Source organism: Montipora foliosa, unplaced genomic scaffold (assembly GCF_036669935.1).
Source record: "Montipora foliosa isolate CH-2021 unplaced genomic scaffold, ASM3666993v2 scaffold_451, whole genome shotgun sequence".
NCBI classification, from domain to species: domain Eukaryota; kingdom Metazoa; phylum Cnidaria; class Anthozoa; order Scleractinia; family Acroporidae; genus Montipora; species Montipora foliosa.
This window is the reverse complement of record NW_027179758.1, coordinates 89,423-97,500: the sequence shown is the minus strand read 5'-3', so window position 1 is coordinate 97,500 and position 8,078 is coordinate 89,423. Positions and strand designations below refer to the sequence as shown.

General features: G+C 41.7%; 2 pseudogenes; one reads left to right on the top strand and one right to left on the bottom strand.

The window, feature by feature from the left end:
- Nucleotides 1-336: 336 nt before the first annotated feature.
- LOC137989289 (uncharacterized) lies at nt 337-953 on the bottom strand (annotated as a pseudogene).
- A 4,913-nt stretch (nt 954-5,866) lies between these two features.
- Nucleotides 5,867-7,426, top strand: LOC137989288 (uncharacterized; annotated as a pseudogene).
- Nucleotides 7,427-8,078: the final 652 nt, after the last annotated feature.

Below are 8,078 nucleotides of genomic sequence, written 5' to 3'. Positions count from 1 at the left end.
TCAGCTCACTATAAGATGACGTCAGTCACCGGAAGTAACATTTCTCTTCCCTAGCAACGCGCGAAAAATCCGTCAGTGGGCCCTTAAGGCCTCCTCACAGAGAGATTGAAACTCATATAGCGTGACATCGTCATCAGTACTCGATGAACCGTGAGGCGCACACTCAGTAGAAACCGCATGAGGGACCGCGTCACCGGCTAACTTTGATCTTATAGCAACTACTTTATGGATGAAGTATTCACCAATCTCATTTGCGAGAACAGAGGCGTTAGTATGAGGTGGAAGAGACTTGTCCTCTTGCAGATTTAATAGACTCTTACTAGCCCGGAACAGCTTTTATTGGTCCGAACTGTTCTTGTCAATAAATGGCCTGTAATGAGTACACCTAGCTTCCTTCATCAGATGTACAACATAATTCCGCTTAACTTTGAATACTACAAGATCTGATGGGAGTCTAGTTTTCCTCCATCTTCTCTCGGCCTTCCTCCTGTCCCTTCGAGCCTGAATTATGTTATCATTAAACAATGGGGGCCTGGATCGAGTGATGACATAACGAGAACAAACCGGCGCGTGTTCGTCTAATAGCGATTTAAAAGTCGTATTATAACAGTCGAGCAGCATGTTCAAATCATCAGGCGGGTCTTGATGTAGCTGGGAGTTACGACTAGCTTTTCTCAACTTGGTTATGTCAATTAATTTGAGTTTCCTGTATTCAGCATGCTTAATTCTTGGCACAGGCTTCATCACGCTTAGCTTACATATCACGGTAGCATGGTCAGAGAAATATCTCTCCGAAGGGGCTCACCATCCACAATATCATCGGCCTGCCGTGTGATAATTAAGTCCAAGGTGTGGCCATGTATGTGAGTGGGTCGTTCAACATGCTGGACCAGACCCATAGAGTTCAACAGGTCCTTGAGCCGGATGGTCTCAGCATCTGACGGAAAGTCCATGTGTGTAATAAAGTCCCCACATATTAACAGTAACTAATTACACATAAATGACTCGAGATAGTCCAAGAATTCATGAAAGAAAACACTCGTACTCACGGGATGATCCGCAGAGTATGTTGGTCTATACACGATGACAGCTCGAACAGACGAACAGTTCCAAACTCCACAAGCCATTCCGACACTTCAAACGAAGACCGCTCGGCTGAAAACACTTTGTTTACATCAAGACCGTCCCGATATAACAGCGAAGTCCCGCCACCCCTACGAATAACTGGAATAGAGTGAGCTCACTTAAAATCGCAGAATCAAGATCATTGAGCCAGGACTCGCATATCGTAAACAACTCAGCCCTCACATCACATACCAGGTCCACAAAAGCCGATGATTCGTTCCTTAATGATCTTGCATTCAAACTACATAACTGAAAGGCCCTGTTGTCCAGGTTACCAAAGATGGCATTACGCTCAACACTTATAAGTGTGTCACGTGCTGGCTTCCTGAACGGATGAGAGCGGCTCTCAATTCGCGATGAAACAATGGAGGTTATGTGAGCATTTCCTGTGGGGCCCGGATTACGTTAAAATACCAAATCACCAACGTCCAATACAATATGAAAAGTCGCCACTGAATAGGCGATTTGCGAGTTCTTGCCTGGCTCCTCTTCAAAGCGAGGCTAAGTGCGAATTTTTTGTTATGAAAATTAGTAGTCATTCTTATGTAAAGTAGAACTAATTACCATCACAAAACCTTCGCACTTAGACTCGCTTTGAAGAGGAGGTAGACATGAACTCGGAAATGGCCTATTAGCATAGAAGGCATATGGTCTCCTTTGTCGCCTTAGTTTAATGTTCAGTGGTCCATTATAAACGAAGATGTGTTGGAGCAAACAATGGAGAAAATGTTTGCATGCCAAGGCCGTGAACACAATAGCTCTGTAACAACGAAATTCAGCCCCAATTCATTCAATTTTACGCGTGTGAACGAGGCTACTTAGGCTAATTAACACAAAGACAAAAGAATAATTTGTTGGCGGCCATTTTTGCATTGGGTCAATAATATCGAAATAATAGCCAGGTTGAAGATGTTGGAAGCCAGAAATCTCTTGAAAATTGCCATATAAGTATGTATATCTCATACCCAAATACATTTCCATCACTTGACGATGGCTTTAGACATCCGCTCGAAGAGTTCTTTGAACAAATAAGAGCCCCAGTTAGGAATAAAATGACTGAAATCACGGAGCTCTTTTGTGAATGCAGAAAGTTTCATTCTGGCATGCTGATTACATTTCAGAAATAAAAAATGGGGGTCACCGAGTTCGTTTTTGAGATATGAGTAGCTGTTGCCACGGAAACTTTTTACGTCACAAAAATGACCGAATCTTTTTCAGTAATAATTGGTGTTTGATATGGTACCATAACATTGCTGTTAAGTGATAAAGTCTTGTAGAAGTATCTTTCAAGTGTTGAAACTGGTTTGAGCCACCTTAAGTGTAAAGTATGCCAATGAATAGCAAAGAAGGAATAAAAGTTATCACTTGCTTGTGATATGAGAACATCAGGTCAAATATTTTTTTCTTTTTCTTACCACTTATGCGTCATAAAAATATTGCATACTGTTAATATTAAAATTCAGACCTATAACAAAACGACTAAACATACCTTCCAGTTATTATACAAAACGCGAGCGGCATTTTGCTTTTGTTTTGTGCACCAACATGGCCGTCTAATCACGTGAGTGCAAACTAAGAATTGCGCAACAAATAAATGTGTACAATTGAAACAAAAATGAAGCTTAACTATACGTCCAAAATCTCGATAATCGTGGGTAATAGGTGTCGGCCTCGAATGACTAATCACGTGCTATACCTAGCTTAGATACACTTAAGTCACTACCTATGATCCCTCACTTACACCTTCTACAAGCCAGTCCCTCTCGCTCTTGTAACGCAGAAATATTCAATTTCAGGCTTATTCGTTACCACTCAATCGCTAGAAATTCCGGCATTAAACAAGAAAGGTGAACACATCTGTAAAAAAGACTCTACTGAAGACTCAGGTTGTCGTTTGTTATCCATTGAGTGTAATTACAAACAACAAGACAAATGGAGGCAGTGAATTGTCTTTCACTGCTGGTTAAATGTATTCTCGCTGAAGCCTTCTTTGGAGGAAAACGTTTAACAAAGTTCACTTCCTTCAGCATGAACACAATGTTGGTTTTGGCCTGCGCCGATCCATTAACTTTGTCTAAAATTTAAGTAGTTTTTGTGGAGGAAAAACCTTTTAACTGTGTTCTACCTCAAAACCAATTACGCTGAAGAGCAACAAAAGCAAAAAAGTAATCGCACTTTCGTTATAATCTGCATGACGTTATTCAGTGCAAGAAGTACTTTTAATTTACTATTCCATCTTGTACTGACATGATGTAATCATTGATTATAAACTAAATGTCCACCGGTTCAAACTTTTATGCTTTGGTATATCGACAACTTTGTAACTCACCTTAACACGTCCATTTTCTTTGTAATCTGTCCATGTTTTACTGTCTATAGATGACTGTAAGGTGTACTTCTTCACCCACGACCCACCACCACGATACCCTTGAGTGGACACAGCACAGATTACATGAAGCGACTGTAGGTCAATCTGCAGATACTTGTTATTATCCTCATACTTAGTACACCATGATCCTCTTACGTCATTCAATCTACTAAAACTGACCGGATCAGCCCAGAAGGCACTGGAGGCTGTTATCCTTTCATTTGGGATTAAACCGTTTTCCATTCCAAGATCCCAATCAATACAGTCTCCTACGTTTAAATAAACAATTGCAGTTTAGGTTACAGTTGAAAACTCTCTGGCGGAAAACAAGACTCATTTTATTTTTGTTCTTTTCCCAAATAAACTAACATTTGGAACCATTTTTTTTTTTTATTAATGCAGTAGATAAAGGGTAACAAACACTCGATAAGCTAAACTGATTATTATTATTATCATTATTATTATTATTATTATTATTATTATTATTATTATTATTATGATCATCATCATCATCACCATCATCATCATCGTCATCATCATCATCATCATCATCATCATCATTATTATTATTATTATTATGACGGGAATGACGTGGTGGACGTGGACATGGTGGACGTGTAAGGAATAGCTCCCCAAAAAATATGATGGCTCGAAGGAAATGGACAGACCAAATGAATGAGGACCTCCTCGAATGTAAAAAAACTGCACAGAGTCTGGTTTCGTCGAACCATGCGCCTCTTAATAGTGGTGGAAGAAAGAAAGGTTACATTGAAGTAATGACTGAGTTATGGGAGGCGAAAGGCTACGCACACCTTGGTTTTAAAAGCCACAATTTAACAACGCAAGCCGCTAGACTTGATAAAGCAAGCGCCAATAATACTTTTAGATGCAACGATTCAACCGATGGCTGCAGCAGGTCTGAGAGCGAGCCGGCCAAGAGAGAGTTGGTACTCGAAGGAAATAATATTCAAGATGGCTCACAAAGAATCAAAGTCTTCGCCAAGTTGAAAATGCTAATTCAGCGCAATCGAATTTGCATAGCCTACTAATCGATCAGTCACGCGATTGCAACCAACAACCCCCACGGGACCATCCAGCGAATTACCAGATCAAAACAAAATAAAGCCAAACCTGCCCGACTACGAGGTGTTTCCCTCTGAAATTAAGAACAAAAATGGGGCGATATCAGCCACGAAAGCTTCTGCAATTCAATAAATGCTATCTATGATGAAATTGTCCACTACAGGAGAAACATCTTTAATCTACCGTCTGGCCGAGCCGGGAAGAGTTTCGTCGAAGAACTGGCTTTTTGGATCAGGCAACTCAATGTCAATTCCGACCTGAACTCAATCGCTTTAAAGGCCTTCATGGTACTTCCAACCCTGATCCTGCAAAAGCCTTCCGCAACTTCTAAAAGTAAAGAGCATAGCGCAGCATTAAAGCGCCGTTTAACACTCTGGAGGCAAGGAGATCTTAGCCAGTTGCTCAGCGAAGTGAGATTTATCCAGAGAAAGTTTAAGAGTTCGAAGAAGGCAAGAACAGTGGAAGATCTTTCTAAGGTTTTCGCAAAGCTTGTTATGCAAGGAAAACTGTCAGCAGCTTTAAAACTCTTGGAGAATGAGAGTTCATCAGGTTTGCTCGATCTATCACCTGCAGTCCTGCAAGGGCTAAAAGACAAACATCCAGAAGCCGCTGAGATTGCAGAGGAGAGCCTGTTACATGGCCCGATCAACTCTATCCCACCAGGTGTGTTTGACCTCATAGATGAGGAAATGATTTTTAAGTCAGCCAGTAGAACCAAAGGCTCCGCGGGACCATCAGGAATGGATTCCGAAATTTACAAACGGATCTTATGCTCAAAGATTTTAAGAACGAAGGGAAAATGTTAAGGGAAGAGCTAGCCATATTTACAAGACAACTACTCCACAAAGTCGTACCACCCGTCTTTGTTGGAGGCATATACATCATGCAGGCTTATACCGCTCGACAAAGATCCGGGAATTCGTCCAATCGGTGTCGGAGAGGTTTTGAGACGGATAATAGGTAAAACTGTGTCCGTGTTCCTTAAAGAGGATATCAAGGATGCTGCGGGGCCCCTACAAGTTTGTGCAGGCCACAGCGCAGGGGCAGAGGCCGCGATACACGCCATGAGCCAGGTTTTTGATGAGGAGGGGTCAGATGGAGTACTGTTGATCGATGCAAGTAATGCATTTAACCAAATGAACAGATCTGTAGCTTTGCACAACATTCAGATTTATGCAAGGAAATGGCGCTTTATATAATAAACACCTACAGAAGCCCATCTAGACTTTTCATCTGTGGGGGAGGTGAAATACTCTCACAGGAGGGGACACACAGGGCGACCCCCTTGCTATGGCTTGGTACTCGGTTAATACATCAATGATGATTTATTATTTGAGAGCACACTGCCCGGGGGGTTAAACAAGCATGGCTCGCGGATGATTCGGCAGGCGGTGGAGTAATCACATCGCTTTACGATTGGTACAAGCTGTTGAGTCAGGAAGGAGAGAAGTTCGGTTACCTTGTGAATGGGTCAAAGAGTTGGCTTATAGTAAAGTCAGAGGAAGCTGCCGCAGAAGCAGCGAGAGTATTCGGTGATGAAGTTAATATCACTATTGAGGGTCAACGTCATCTAGGAGCGGTCATTGGATCACAAGAATACAAGGATATGTATTGTAAGGAGAAAGTGCGTGCATGGAAAGGGGAACTTGAAACACTATCAGAAATTGCTAAGAATCAGCCCCACGCAGCGTATATCGCTTTTACGAAGGGGTTCAAGTCCAAGTTTACTTATTTTCTTCGCACAATTGAGTCATTTGAGGACTATATCGACCCAGTCCAGGAGGTAATCGACGATCTACTACTTCCAACATTCTTTGGCCAGACAGAGCCCCTTCCCGACGAAGTGCGCCAACTCGCTACCTTGACAACGGCCCAAGGGGGACTAGGCGTGCCGGATCTGAGATCGGAAGCACCACAACAGTTTACCGCATCAGCATCAATCACAGCCGCACATGTAGACTCCATAACAACTCAGAGTACCATCATGATAACAGGCGAAAATTCCGTAGAGGAGCTGAAAACGTCACCAGGCGCTAAAGGCCGAAAGGGAAAAGGCAAAAATGGAGTCGATTGACCACCCTCTCCCCTGATCTTCTTCGATTGGCCAATCAAGCAAGAGACAAAGGGGCCAGCTCTTGGCTTAACGCGATCCCCCTCAAAGATCAAGGTCTAGCTCTTAACAAGCAAGAATTCAGAGACTCTCTGCGGCTACGTTACAACTTGCCTCTCACCGACCTACCAGCCCAGTGCGTTTGTGGGGATAGATTCAATGTTGGCCACGCCCTCTCTTGTAAAAAAGGAGGGTTTGTGGCACAAAGGCATGATGGTGTACGAAACCTACTGACATCATTCATCACCAAAGTTTGTAAGAATGTGGAGGCGGAGCCACGCCTCTTACCTCTTGACAACGAACGGATGCATCTTAGAAGCGCAGTTACCAGCTCAGAGGCACGTTTAGACATCAAGGCGGGAGATTTCTGGTCTAGAGGAGTTACAGCATTTTTCGACGTCAGGGTCACGCATGTTAACTCCAAATGTAACCAGAGCAAGCCGACAACCGAAGTCTTTAAAGACCAAGAAGAGGAGAAAAAGCGGAAATATCAGCAACGAGTGCTTGAGGTCGAGATGGGATCCTTTACACCCTTGGTTTTCGGAACGAACGGTGGGATGGGAAATGAGTGCCAACGATTTCTTAAGCACTTAGCAGACAAGTTAGTACAGAAGGACGGTGAGCCCTATAACAACGTCATTAATTGGCTCAGAACTGTCATCTCATTTGAACTCTTAAGATCAGTACATGCGTGCGTAAGAGGGTCCCGAGTACCTTTCCGGAATATAGGACTCTCTTGACGATTGCCGGATTAATGTCGCCACCGCCGGCATTTAATTTTTTTAATTTAATTTGAGTTTTATCATTATTATTATTATATTATTTATTTTTACCAGATACATGTAAGATTCAAGTTTGTATGAAAGAGTGCTCAATAAAGTTTGTTATTATTATTATTATTATTATTATTATTATTATTTTTTTTTTTTGAAGTTTTAAAACAGAGAAATACTTAATATTATTATTATTATTATTATCATTATTATTATTATTTTTAGTCTGGAATACCATGCAATACCAGTAAGAAATATTCGGCAGTCGGGCTCTTTTGAGACCTATTATTTTTTATTGTGCTCTCTACTTCCTTGCGGGCAGGCATAGGGAATATTTTCCGACATGTTAATACAGTCTCTGCATTATTTGTCCCATTGGCAATTTGATAAAGATACCAGGGTGGGTCGACATGCATTCATTTTGGGTAAAATTCATTAACAACTAATCCTTTAATTTGCTGATTAAACCCCGAAGTCATGAGAATTAAAATAATAGCCAATACTATAAACGTCGATAATGCTATCTTCATTCCATTTCAGGCATGAAACTTATCGCAATTAAGTATTTTTTAAATTCCTTTCTGTTACCGCTGTAGTCTGCTTTCGCTAATATAGTCAA